The sequence below is a fragment of the Gopherus flavomarginatus genome, chromosome 1 (assembly GCF_025201925.1).
Source record: "Gopherus flavomarginatus isolate rGopFla2 chromosome 1, rGopFla2.mat.asm, whole genome shotgun sequence".
NCBI classification, from domain to species: domain Eukaryota; kingdom Metazoa; phylum Chordata; order Testudines; family Testudinidae; genus Gopherus; species Gopherus flavomarginatus.
In genome coordinates this window covers 357,129,521-357,143,923 of record NC_066617.1, presented here as the reverse complement: position 1 = coordinate 357,143,923, position 14,403 = coordinate 357,129,521, and positions in this window count along the sequence as shown.

Genomic DNA, 14,403 nt, shown 5'->3' with positions numbered 1-14,403 from the left:
TCCTGTCTCTAACTAGGTTCACTGTGTGGTTCTCATGCACTAATCTGCTGTTGTACTTACCTTAGGGTTTTATCCTGACACCCATCATAGATTTCATAGAATTTTATGCCAAAAAGGACCATTAGTTCGTCCAATATGATCTCCTATATACATTTTATATATATCCCCCTATATTGAGCCCAAAGACTTTAGTTGGACCAAAGCATTTCAGTCCTCAGGAGAATAAACTGTTGTATGCCTGTGACGCATTGGATCACAGAAACCCCCTTGGGGACTTCCACCTGACTTGCTGAGACGGCCTCTGAGCCCGTTTTCCCTGGCAGTTTGGGACTTCAGTGCCCTGCCTGGTTGAGTCAGACACACTAGCCTGCTACAAACACAGACCCAGCTCTGAACCGTGTCCCCCAAAAGCTGCAGGTTTAACTCAAAACAGCTTAAGAAGTGTTCCTGTCTTCAGCACTCAGATACCCAACTCCGAATGGGGTCCAAACACCAAATAAATCCATTTTACCCAGTGTAAAGCTTAGTCAGGGTAAACTCATAAATTGTTCACCTTCTGTAACACTGATAGAGGGGTATGCACAGTTTGCACCCCCCCCCCCCAGGTATTAATACATACTTTGGGTTAATTAATAAGTAAAAAGTGATTTTATTAAATACAAAAAGTAGGATTTAAGTGGTTCCAAGTAATAACAGAGTGAATTACCAAGCAAAATAAAATAAAACACACAAGTCTAAGCCTAATACAGTAAGGAAGTGATTACAGATGAAATCTCACCCTCAGAGATGTTCCAAAAAGCTTCTTTTACAGACTAGCCTCCTCCTAGTCTGGGTCCTGCAATCACTTACACCTTTGCGGTTACTGTCCTTTGTTCCAGTTTCTTTCAAGTATCCTTTGGAGGTGGAGAGGCTATCTCTTGAGCCAGCTGAAGACAAAATGGAGGGGTCTTCCAGGGCTTTATATAGTTTCTCTCTCGTGTGTGGAAACCCCTTCCTCCACCTGTGTAGAATCCCCTCTACAAGATGGAGTTTTGTTGTCACCTGGGCAAGTCACATGTCTACAGGAATGTTCCCAGGAAAGCTCAGATGTGGATTGGCATCTATCAAAGTCTATTGTCAGATTAAGTGTTTCGTGACTGGGCACTTACTGAGAATAGTCTTTTCTCAAGAAGCTGACCAAATGCTTCACTGAGGCTACTTAAAATCAAACAAGTACACAGCCAATATTCATAACTTCGAATACAAAAATGATACATGCATACAAATAGTATGAATATATTCAGTAGATCATAACCTTTGCAAAGATATGTTACATGTCCTGTGTAGCATAAAACATATTCCATTCATGTCATATTTATTCATAAGCATATTTCTATAAAACATTATGGGGTACTACATCACAATGCCGTTGGGAAAAAACAGAAGAGATAGTGGTGCCGAACTCACAGTGATAAACCAAAACCTGGATTTCAGGCCTAAGTGACTTGGCAGTGTCCCAGAAATGAACCAACACAGGATAAAACCCAATGACACTTTGAAAAGTAGCATCCCCAAGGTTAACTACAAGGAGCCTGGTTGCACCTTAAAGACTAACAGATTTATTAGGGCATATGCTTTCATGGGTGAAAAACACACTTCTTCAGCTGCATGGAATGAAAATTACAAAAACAGGCATAAATATATATTGGCACATGAGGAGAAAGGAGTTACCTTACAAGTGGAGAACCAATGCTGAAGGCCAATTTAGTCAGGGTGGATATGGTGCACTCCCAATAATTGAGGAGGAGGTGTCAATACCAAGAGAGGGAAAAGTGCTTTTGTAGTGAGCCAGACACCCCCACTCCTTATTCAAGCCCAAATTCATAGAATATCAGGGTTGGAAGGGACCTCAGGAGGTCATCTAGTCCAGCCCCCTGACAGATTTTTACCCCAGTTCCCTAAATGGTCCCCTTAAGGATTGAACTGACAGGCCTGGGTTTAATAGGTCAATGCTCAAACCATTAAGCTATGATATTAAGTTTGTAAATAAATTGTAGCTCTGCAGTTTCTCTTTGAAGTCTGTTTTTGAAGTTTTTTTTGTTGAAGAATGTCTACTTTTAAATCTGTTACTGAGTTTCCAGGGCGATTGAAGTGTTCTCCTACCTGCTTTTGTATGTTACCATTCCTTTTGTGTGGAGACTGTCCGGTTTGGCCAATGTACATGGCAGAAGGGCATTGCTGGCACATGTTGACATATATCACATTAGTAGATGTATAGGTGAATGAGCCTCTGATGATATGGCTGGTGTGGTTAGGTCCTATGATGGTGCTACTAGAGTAGATATGGGGACAGAAAAGACAATGGTGTTTGTTATAGGAATTGGTTCCTGGGTTAGTGTTTCTGTGGTGTGGCATGTAGTTGCTGGTGAGTATTTGCTTCAGGTTGGGGGGGCTGTCTGTAAGTGAGGGCTGGCCTATCTCCCAAGGCCTGTGAGAGTGGGGGATTGTTTTCCAGGATAGGTTGTAGATCGTTGATGATGCGCTGGAGAGGTTTTAGCTGAGGGCTGTACGTGATGGCCAGTGGTGTTCTGTTATTTTCTTTGTTGGGCCTGTCCTGTAGTAGTAGGTGACTTCTGGGTACCCATCTTGCTCTGTCAGTCTGAAAAACAAAGCGAGACGGGTAGACAGAGGAAGACGGGTACCCAGAAGTCACCTACTACAGGACAGGCCCAACAAGGAAAATAACAGACCACCACTGGCCATCACCATCAATTTGGGCTTGAATAGGGACTGGGGGTGTCTGGCTCACTACAAAAGCAATTTTCCCTCTCCTTGTATTGACACCTCCTCGTCAATTATTGGGAGGGGACTACATCCACCATGACTAAATAGGCCTTCAACATTGGTTCTCCATTTGTAAGGTAACTCCCTTCTCTTCATGTGCCAATATATATTTATGCCTGTTTCCATAATTTTCACTCTATGCATCTGAAGAAGTGGGGTTTTTACCCATGAAAGTGTATGCCCTAATAAATCTGTTAGTCTTTAAGTTGCCACCAGACTCCTCGTTGCTTTTGTGAATACAGACTAACATGGCTACCTCTCTGATACAAGGTTAAATCTAGTGTAGAGTGGAATGGATAAGTGACATAGTCATGGCAGGACCCCTGATCACATGTAGGACTCAAATTGTTGTATAGCACTTCGGGACTGATCCTGCCAAACTTTCCTGGTGAGCGGGCTACTTAGCATGAGTAGATTCATTGAAGTCAAGTTAACAAGACTACTTGTTGCAAGACTGGGCCCTTAGATCTGCCACCGTAATAAGTAGTCTTTAAATGCTGGTGGGCAGAAACAAACCAGTGTTTGCACAGTTCATTAGATTGCCCAGTGAAACAAGCTGCTGTGGGAGATGGTGAGATCACCTTAACTGGAAATATTCAAGGGACAACTGGGCATTCATCAGCCTGGGATTCCTAGGGATAGTTAATCCATCCTGCTATGATGCACACAGTCGCAGAGGGAGCAGATGACCCACCAAAGACGTCTTTCAAAATGAACAAGTGGATGAATCTATGAACTCTTCAATCCCCCAGGGTCTCTTTGTACAGCCCCACACAGCCAGTGGAGGAAATTGGTAACTATATCCAGCAAGCCTGTTTCTAATTAACAAATAATGATCTACAAATTGCTGTAATTATTGCCTTGGATTCCAGAGAAGAGAACCGTGACAACAAGATGAGCATAATTTTCTTACCAGTGAAATATTTTCCTTGTCTTATCTTGAGTGCCCCGCTGCTCCAAGGCTTGGGGACTTTGCTTAGTTTTCCTTTTGAGAAGTGTGATAAAACTACTCTTGCTGCCTGGGAAGGGAAGTATTGTTTAAAAGGCATGCAAGGGGGTTTCTTGCTCTCTTAATTTCTCTTATCTGCTGCTTTAAATCTGGACAGGTTTTTGGGTGTGCCACAAAAATAAAATCTGTACATTAAATACCCCTGTGCTAAGCATAATCTAAGTACAGAGACCATATAAATAAATGGGCAAAATGAACCACCAGGGATTGAGTTGTACAATGAGCAATAAAATCTAGTGTTTGAAAGGAGGAGCCAAAATCTTCCTTCCCACTCTTGCTAAGCTGGAAGAAAGGACAGGAAAGTTGAATTTATTCTTTGTATTGCAGCAGTGCCTGTAAGCCCTAGTCATGGACTAGGACTCCATTGTGTTAGGTGCTGTACAAACACAGAACAAAAAGATGATCTGCTGGGTGGTTGCCGTCACTTTTTTGGTGTGTGTGTGGGGTGGGGGGGGGGAAGGGTGAGTCAAATCACTTTCTCCTGCAGTCTGAGCACTGCCAAAATCTATGACTAGTCAGCTGACCTGGGCTAGCCATGGCCATACTATGGGTCTTTTATTGCAGTGTAGACATATTGATAGACTCATAGACTTTGAGGCCAGAAAGGACCATCATAATCATCTAGTCTGACCTCCTGCACATTGCAGGCCACAAAACCTCACCCACCCACTCCTGTAATAGACCCATAACCTCTGGCTGAGTTACTGAAGTCCTCAAATCTTGAGCTAAAGACTTCAAGTTACAGAGAATCCACCATTTACTCTAGTTCAAACCAGCAGGCAACCTGTACCCATGCTGCCAAGGAAGGTGAACCCCACCCCCAGGGTCTCTGCTAATCTGATGTGGGGAAAATTCCTTCCTGACCCCAAAACTCATGTAAAATTAGAGTTAAAAAATAAATAAATGGTCACAAATCAAAAGAGTTTCAATTTTAAGCTTCTGCTCTTTTTTTAAAATTTCCTTCTGTGGTAGGAAGAGAGCCTGAGACATAAACCCTTGTGTCAAGAGGTCTCAGACCTGAACTAAAGTAGTGGTCAAAGCTTTGCTGATATGAAGCAAAGTCAGGTTGTGAGCAAGAGGCAGGCCCTGCTCAAAGAATTTAGCAAGCACAGAGCTGATATTGCATAAACACATATTCCTAAGAGGTGTTGGGCACAGAGCACTCATGCAAGCACATTCCAGAAGGGCAGTACCAGAACACCCTGATACCAGCACATTCCCCAGAGATAACAGGAACACACTGACCCATCCTAAAGATACGGTCAGGATGACAGTATGATGGATAGAGATGTTTTAATCAAACCAGCATGTACAAGGCAATGAGTGGTGCCCTGATATGCCAGAGGCAATACGTACCTTATTTGTATTGGTGTATAAAGATGTATCTCAGAGGGAGTGTCTTTGGCCAGTCTAAGGGACAGTGGAAAGTCCTGCCACTGACTGAGTTGTGTCCATTGTCACGGGCATACATGTCTTAGTATCCTCGCAGAGGCTTCCAGGTACTATTACCGTCTTTCGTCGACAATAAACCTGGCCAGATGCCTTCACTGAAAACCGAGTCTGTGGATTTATTGGGCAGTTTAATTGAGGTCTGCCATCTGCACAGAGCTGGGACAGCACACTGAATGAACACACACACACACTGCCAACATCTCACCACACCTTCCACTAAAACATTTGATGTGAAACTGTTTGAACCAGTAACCGAATCATTAATTTTTTTTTTTGATGGCTTGAACTAGAACTGAACCAGAAGACACTGAATGCAGTTGAACCCACACCTAAGCTAAGCAACTCCCTGCTTCAGACTGCTCTCCAGCTCTGGGATTAAGAGGTGTTTTATTGCAGCTCCCAAACAGATGCCGCCTAATGAATGAGAATTGGTTTGCAGATAGAGGCTCTGTTGCCAGAAATGATTGGTCGTGTTCAATATTTTATTTTCCCAGATGAAAAAAAAATCTTTGAAATATCCTTTGGGAGATCTGCGAATCTAACTGAGTGATTCATAGAGATCAAGAACAAACTGAGGGTCTGTAACCAACATATTAAATCAGGGAAGTTTTAAAACATTTCATATTCAGTTTCCTCTCTCCAAGCATGTTCTAGCAGAGTGGTAAAATCACAGCCCGAAACAATCTTCAGAAACAAAGCCCTAATAACAATAAGGAGAGAGTCAAGTCCTCTTAACCCTTATGGCAACATATTACTTTCAGGGGAGAGAGAAGAGCCCAGTTAATAGTATTCCTTTGTGGGGAAAGTCAATGGCAAAACATCTGTTGATTTCAACAGGGACCAGGATTTCACCTCTTCAAGCATTAACTCACAATTCCTCTGTGCTCATGTGAGGTAGGCAGTTAAGAACCATTTGTGACGTTGCACTCCATATGTCTTATGGAAATATGCTTATGAGTGTGAATATGATGTAACTGGAATATGCTTTATGCAAAAGGTATCTTGTAAGGTATCATAACAAAGGTTATAAACTACTGAATATATTCCTCCTATTTACATGCATGTATCATTCTTGTATCTGAATCTAAAAATATGAAGTATAACTCTGAGGTCCTATTGTAATTATGCAAAATGTGGCCCATTAATGGTGGCTTAGAATCTTGATGGCTCCCACTGACTAGAACAATTGGTTGCAAATGATTTATTTACCTGCAAGCCTTCCTGAGTATGTGTGGGCCAACCCAGGAAGAATGGAAACTAGGGGTCTTACAGTGACATGTGTCCAAGTCCGCCCGAATATTTGTACTTTTGCATTGATGAGGTGGGGCTGGGGACAAGCACAGACAAAAGATTCCCGCCTTGTGCCGAAGCTGTAAAAGGGGTGAAACAGGACAAAAGAGACTGCCAGTCATGACAAAACCCCTGCTTACCACCTGAGATGTCTTCTGGATCTAACAAAGACTGTACTGGGGAAAGGATGGGGCCCAGACTAGGAAGGAGTCTAGGCTGTGAAAGAAGCTTATTGGAACATCTCTGAGGGTGAGATATTACCTGTAATCAATTTCTTAATGTATTAGGCTTAGACTTGCGTGTTTTTGCTTTATTTTGCTTGGTGACTTACTTTGTTCTGTCGATTATTACTTGAAACCATTTAAATCCTACTTTTTATACTTAATGAAATCACTTTTGTTTATTAATAAACCCGGAGTAAGTGATTAATACCTGGGGGAGCAAACAGCTGTGCATATCTCTCTATCAGTGCTATAGAGGGTGGACAATTTATGAATTTACCCTGTATAAGCTTTATATAGAGTAAAATGGACCTATTTGGGGTTTGGATCCCACTGGGAACTGGGTGTCTGGGTGCTGGAGACAGGTAACCTGCTGAGCTGTTTTCAGTTATGTCTGTAGCTTCGGAGGCGTGGACCAGACCTGGGTCTGTGTTTGCAGCAGGCTAGTGTGTCTGGCTCAACAGGGCAGGGTCCTGGAGTCCCCATCTGGCAGGGAAAACAGGCTCAGAGGTAATTTCAGCACATCAGGTGACAGTCCCAAGGGGATCTCTGTGACCGAACCATGACACCATTATCCCCCCTTTATCCCCCTCCGCTTGTGCCTGCACCCAAACATTGGTCCTGATTCATGCTCTGCTCCTGCTGAACCCCTGCCTTTGCCCTGTTCCCACCATGCTCCTGCTCCTTGTTTGAACCTTGCCTCTCCTCCAGTCCCTACCCTTACCTTGCTTCTGCCATCAGTTGCCAGTCCTGGCTCTGACCCCAGCCTTTGACTCTGGCATGACCCCTTGGCTCTGGTAATTGGCAGTTCACTCTGGTTCTGGCCCTCAGCTTTGTTCCCCAGTCTGGACACCTGCTCTGCCCACTAGACCTGACTCCTGCTGTGACTACTAGGCCAGACTGCCTACATCCCAGTCCACAACAGCCTTCTCTACAGGCTGGCCACTTTGAGCTCCCCTCCTGCTACTGCTTCCCAGCCAGAATCGGGGACCAGGGATGTAGACAAGGCCAACTGGGGAACAAAAAGGAGGTTCCTCGTTTTGCCTAGGAGTCCGGACTTAGCCCTTCCTTCCCAGCCCAGCACCCTGTATTAGCTTCCTCACAACCCAGGAGACTGGCCTGCCCAGCTGGCATAAGATGTCTCAGCACAAGACAGTCTCCTAAAAACTAGAGGAATCCCCCTTTGCCACAGACACCCAGTCTGTTTAGTGGGTGATCAGCTCAAAGGTGTGAAGGCAGAGATCCTCTCTCACTGCTGGTAGTTTATTCCACTCTAGTGGTTCACAGCACAATGTGTTTTGCTTCCCAACGTCAGTCCCCGGCTCTCACATTAAACCCTTCCCTTTATCCACACCTGGTCACCTTCTCTCCATTTCCTATTTTACACACTTCTACACTTGATCCAGTAGGTGCCAGCAGAGCTCCCACCAATACTACACCCACTAATAACTCCAAACTCTGATTTCAAATTCGTACCATTTAAGGTACAAATACTGCCAAGGACATAGTAATTCATGGCTTTGACATCTTGTTAAATGTTAAACGTTGCCTTAGGGATTTGGGATGGCTATTTATTTCTGTTATGGGTTATATACGACAAGAACGTGAGCTCCAATTTTGCATTTTGTCTGTTTTAGCTTTGCTTTCACTCTTGACAGGGGCTCCATGCGAAGGCAGTAGACTTGCTCCCCATTTTGACCCTTATTTACAGTAATGGAAGCTAATTCTGAATGTAACCAAGGCAGTGACCACTACTTTCCATCTAAACAATTGTCTCACCAATTGACCCATCTTGATCCATGTCCAAGAACACATACTGCCATTCCAAACAGTTGTCACATACTTAACAGTAAAGTTCAACCAGAGCCTGACATACTAGGCTCAACTAGAACACCTGAAAATGAAGATCTCTTCCTGTACTTCCTAGATACAAAAGCTATCTGGAAGTTCGTGGGGAGCAGGCCTTTCGGTACATCTGGAGTTTGCAATGTGGCTTGGGGGTGTAGTTGCCACACTCAGCTTGTTGACACGGAGGTGAATTCAGGCACTCAAATTATTCATGGTTGCTTGAATTATACATCAGCCTCCAGTTTGTATGTGCTAGCAGCTCTGCCAGACCTTCAAAGAGATGCCAATGCTATTAAGTCTGCTTGGAGAGCTGCAACAGATGGAACCAACCTATTATATCTCCAGCTGGCCGATGCCCCATTCTCAGACAGGAAACCACACACAGCGCCAACTTGACAGTCTGCTCTTATTCAGGGGAGGAATCCCAATATGCAGACCAGGGTGTGACACGACAGCTGACCTCTTGCAGCCAATGCACTATTTCCTTGATTGCAGATCCTGGGCCAGGCTCAACAGGCTACTCTCTGGCTCATAGAGAGTTGCTAGAGCTATGCCCGGGATTGGCCCGTCTTTCTCTCTATGCTGTGACCATGGGGCAATGTTGCAGACAATAACTCATGTGCTGGAAGAGTGCCCAGCCAGACATCTACAATCCCTAGCCTCCCTTGATACAGAGACTGTCCTCTGGTTTTGGAACTTGGACATGGAGCTCTGATGTCTGCATACAAGAAGAAGAAATTTTATATACAAACATAGTAACTGACTCAAAACTGCCTGCTTGTTCTCAGAGCTAGTCTATGTAGCCATGCCCCGGTTACCGTCATCTTCCCTGTTCCATTTTTTTCTCTTTATTATACCTATTTGGTGCATTCTTGTCTTAAATTAGTCCCCAAGGCCTTGACTCAAGAGATCGCCTAAAGCTCTGGGATGAAGACTGTGATTGACAGCTTCACTCCTCTGGGCCCAATAGAACAATACAAGAAAGGTCGACTGTGCGGGAGACAGAACTTTCTTGAGGGCTGGTCTGTAGAATGAACTTCCCCCCAGGATCATAGCAGACCTCACCAACTTCCGCTCCAAGAACAAGGCACATTTCTTTGACCTGCCTTCTGCAAAATAAATACAGAACAACATGTATATTTAAAAAACACGAACAACCAAACAATCCCCTCCCCCAAAAAACCTAATTCAAATCAAAACCACCACTACCCCCAAATCAGAACAAGACACTGCAATGCACACACTTCTCTTCCATGGCTCAGTGCACTACTGCAAGGTGCTCAGAGACTATGCTGGTAAGTGTGGTGTAAGATCCTATAGAGAAACAGAACAGAATAGTTAAGCATGTGAGCAGTCACATTCAACTCAGTAGCAATGCTCATAGGCATAAGCATTTGCAGGATCAGCGCTTTAGACTGCAAATTCTTTCCTGCAATGGCAGTGTCTCATTGCGTGCAGATCTACATTATCTAGCAGTAGGGGGCCCTGATCCTGGCTGAGGACTATAGTAGTAGATGGCCCTCAGGGGGGATTTCTGTAGTAATCAGGAATCAGTGCCTAAATATTACAGTAAGTACCTTAGATAGACAGGCAGATGTATAGATTTTAGTGCCTGCAGTAATTACTATTTCACAGTGTTATATGGACTAGGTAATTGAGAGGAGTTAGATAAGTGGTCAGACAAGGGCTTTAAAAAATATTATTTAATTACAAATTATTCCTTTATCAGGAATGTCTTTAACAGGTGCAGATCACAAGGATGAAAAAGTTAGGGTTTTGAAACAAGAGTAAATTAACAAGTTGATTCCTGCATCTGGAATGTTATTAAAGTGGGCTCAGCGAAGCCCTGATCTTGGCATGAGCTCTGTATGGGCAGAGGGGCCTGCCCATGCAGAGGTATTTTCGGGCTCAGGTTCCCACTCTGAACAGATTCTCCATGTAGGTGATGTGATCTATACTCTCAGTAGAGGTCTGTCTGGTGGTGATAATGAAACAGAAGGGGAAAAAAAATCCCAAGACACTATGGAAAAGAAATGTGATGCATATTCGCCCAGAGTTTCATAGGAGACTAGGGGGTAATATTTTGTAGGGAAGGTTTTCATTATAAAATTAAAAAAGCTAAATCCCCAACAATTTTTAGGGCTGCAGCACTTGAATAAGATCCTGTGTTTTGTTTGTGGTGGGGGGGAAAAAAGAGCACAGTAGAAATTTGAAATCATATTACAATTTTGCAATATTTTACCATTTTCCTCTACTGCAAGGCTGAAGGATGGGTTTCATTTTTCTTATGGGTCACCATTTTTTCCTTGTAGTGTTTGTGGTGTAGCTATGTAATGTTTATGCCTTTCTTTCCTGTGTACTATAACGTTAAATCTCAAGGGAATCAGCTGTCCATTTTGTGTTCAGTTCAGTGCAGACTGTACAGCTCAGCTCCTCAAAGGCAGTGGTTTTCAACCAGGGGTATGTGTACCCTTGGGGTATGCAGAGGTCTTCCAGGGGGTACATCAACTCATCTAGATATTTTCCTAGTTTTACAACAGGCTACATAAAAAGCACTAGCGAAGTCAGTCAAACTAAAATTTCATCCAATGATTTTTTATACTGCTCTATATACTATACACTGAAATGTAAGTACAATATTTTTATTCCAATTGATTTATTTTATAACATGATTAAAATGAGAGAGTCAGCAATTTTTCAGTAATAGTGTGGCTGTGACACTTCTATATTTTTATGTCTGATTTTGTAAGCAAGTAGTTTTTAAGTAGGTGAAACTTGTGGGTATGCAAGACAAATCAGACTCTTGAAAGGGGTACAGTAATCTGGAAAGGTTGAGACCTGCTGCTCAAAGGTATTTAGGCTCCTAACTTCTGTTTAAGTCAATGGAAATTAGGAGCCTAAATCCTCTGATTTGGGCTTTAGAGCTTGATACTGTGCTCACTGAAGTCAAAACACCCATTGGCATTAATGGTGCAGGATCAGAGCTTTAGTGAGGAGATGCACTATAATGAGACATTTTCCTCTCAGCTGACCTGCTCTAGCTCCTCAAACCCACAGCCAATATCCTCTGCCATTTGGGATGTGGAGGTGAGAATGAGTTATTCTTAAATCGCTATACTGCCTCCTGTAAGGTTGTAGGGATGCAGAACTGTCTGCTCTGCAGCCTGCCTGAATAGCACACTATCAGTCCCGCTTAGTGCTTTATACTGCCACCCATCATCATAGTATCCAGGGGGCAGATTTTCAAAAGTATTTAGGCACCTGAAGTTGCAGATAGGCACCTAGTAGGATTTTCAAAAATACCTAAGCAGGGTAGGTGCTAACTCCCACTGAGATCATGGAGAATGCTTTGTCCCCAGCTGCCATCTTGGGCTTTGTGGTTTGTATTCTCCCAGAGGCGCACAGCTGTTGTATGGGTTCATAGGCCACAATTTGGTCTTTGAAGTAGCTGGGGCTTGATCCATTAATTGCTTTGAAGATTAGGACTAAAGCCTTAAACTGACATTGGTAGCTGACTCGCCGCCAGGGTCTTGAGCATGGAGAAGGCAGGCAGCTGCAGTCTCCACCATCTGCAGCCCATCCACTTTCTTCACAGATGTAAGCAGGGCCTGAATGAGCTCTCCCTTGACATCTAGTAATGAGCTGGGGAGTAAGACTTCAGGCAGACCTTGTTTGCATAGACACACCCACGATGCCTATGTGCATAGCATGATGGGGCTGCTTTGCCCAAATGATCACTTCTGGCTGCTGTTGTATTGCAAGTCACTTTATTATTGTGGTGCAGGGGTAACCAAGTATATTACCATTGTTTTGTGACTAAAGGGTAGCAGAACTGCGTTTGGCATGCCCTGATTGAAGGACTATTCCCCTCTATTCAACACTGGTGAGGCCACATCTGGAGTATGGTGTCCAGTTTTGGGTGCCCCACTACAGAAGGGATGTGGAAAAATTGGAGAGAGTCCAGTGGAGGGCAACGAAAATGATTAGGGGGCTGAGCACATGACTTACAAGGAGAGGCTGAGGGAACTGGGCTTATATAGTCTGCAGCAGAGAAGAGTGAGGGGGGATTTGATAGCAGCCTTCAACTACCTAAAGGGGGGTTCCAAAGAGGATAGAGCTTGGCTGTTCTCAGTGGTGGCAGATGACAGAACAAGAAACAATGGTCTCAAGTTGCAGTGAGGGAGGTCTAGGCTGGATATTAGGAAACACTATTTCACTAGGAGGATGGTGAAGCACTGGAATGGGTTACCAAGGGAGGTGGTGGAATCTCCATCCTTAGAGGTTTTAAAGGTCAGGCGTGACAAAGTCCTGGCTGGGATGATTTAATTGATGTTGATCCTTTGAGCAGGGGGTTGGACTAGATGACCTCCTGAGGTCTCTTCCAACCCTAATCTTCTACAATTGGGGGGGAGGGAGGAATAGCTCAGTGGTTTGAGCATTGGCCTGCTAAACCCAGGGTTGTGAGCTCAATCCTTGAGGGGGACACCTAGGGATCTGGGGCAAGAATCAGTACTTGCTTCTGCTAGTGAATGCAGGGGGCTGGACTTGATGACTTTTCAAGGTCCTTTCCAGTTCTAGGAGATAGAATCAATAATAATAAAAGAGCTAAGCCTATGACTTACCTGCAGCTGAACAGCACTTGCTGGGCAGGGATGCCCAAAGCCAGTGGAGATGAGAGAATGGGGATAGGATTTGTATGTGGTGTGTGTGCATACTGCCTAAAGTCTTCCTCTTTCCTCTGTGTAAAGACAGAGCTGATTAAGACTCAATGGAGTGTCCTTTGTTGCAGATCAATAGAGTTGAAATAACTGATATCCAGGCCTAAGCATTAGATCTACTTTGGGACAGTGCTTCTGGTGAAAAAGGCACACAGCCTGCACTAGCAGTGAGCCTCCCCCTGTAACAGCTGAACTCACCAAAAGCCATGGAACCTTTAGACATTCCAGAGCATGCAGTGGAGCAGAGTGGCTGATGGTAGAGCAAGCAAGGTGCTTTTATTCCCCCACTCTCCAGGTGGGAGGTGAACTCATGTGAATGCACCTCTGAACTCTGAGTCTTCACTGACCAAGGACAACAACTGTGAGTGGGGTGCAGTGGAGGGAGAGGGGAAGGGCTGTATAAAGGAACTTTTGTTTGTTGGACTTAAGAACCTGAAGCAAAAGACACTGCCCAGCTTACTCTGGGGTGGGTATTTTGCTTATGGGCCTTATGCTTATGGAACCATGCTTATGGTGTTTTCCCAAGTTAATGCTGGGTTACTGTCTCCTTTTTATTAAACGTTTCTTTTCTACACACACACACTCAGTGCTTGCGAGAGGGGATGTGTGTACAGGTGCCCAGGGGGTGGTGTGTAATTTGCCCAAGTTACTGGGTGGGGGCTTGATTCAGTTTTGTGCTGTATTGTTAAAAAGGAACCCCTAGATACTGAACCCAATCCTTGTTGCTGCCCGCTCCATCTGGCAGAAGGGTTACACATTCATCTTCAGAGACAGTGAATAACAGTAATCCAGCCTGACAGTGACAAATACTTAGATCACTGTGCCCAGGTCTTCATCCAGGAGGAAGGGATTAAGTTTCCTCTTGAGCTGAAGGTGCAAGAGGGCATTTTTAGGCAGTGATGTTACTGGCTATCCCTATATTTCTCCTTAAGGCCATTCAATGTCAGTTTCACTGTCATAGCATGGTGCATGTGCCTTGGTGCCTTCAGCTGTGGTGCTGCAAAGGGTTCAGAGAAATCCCACCAAAGCCTGAGTCTCAGGC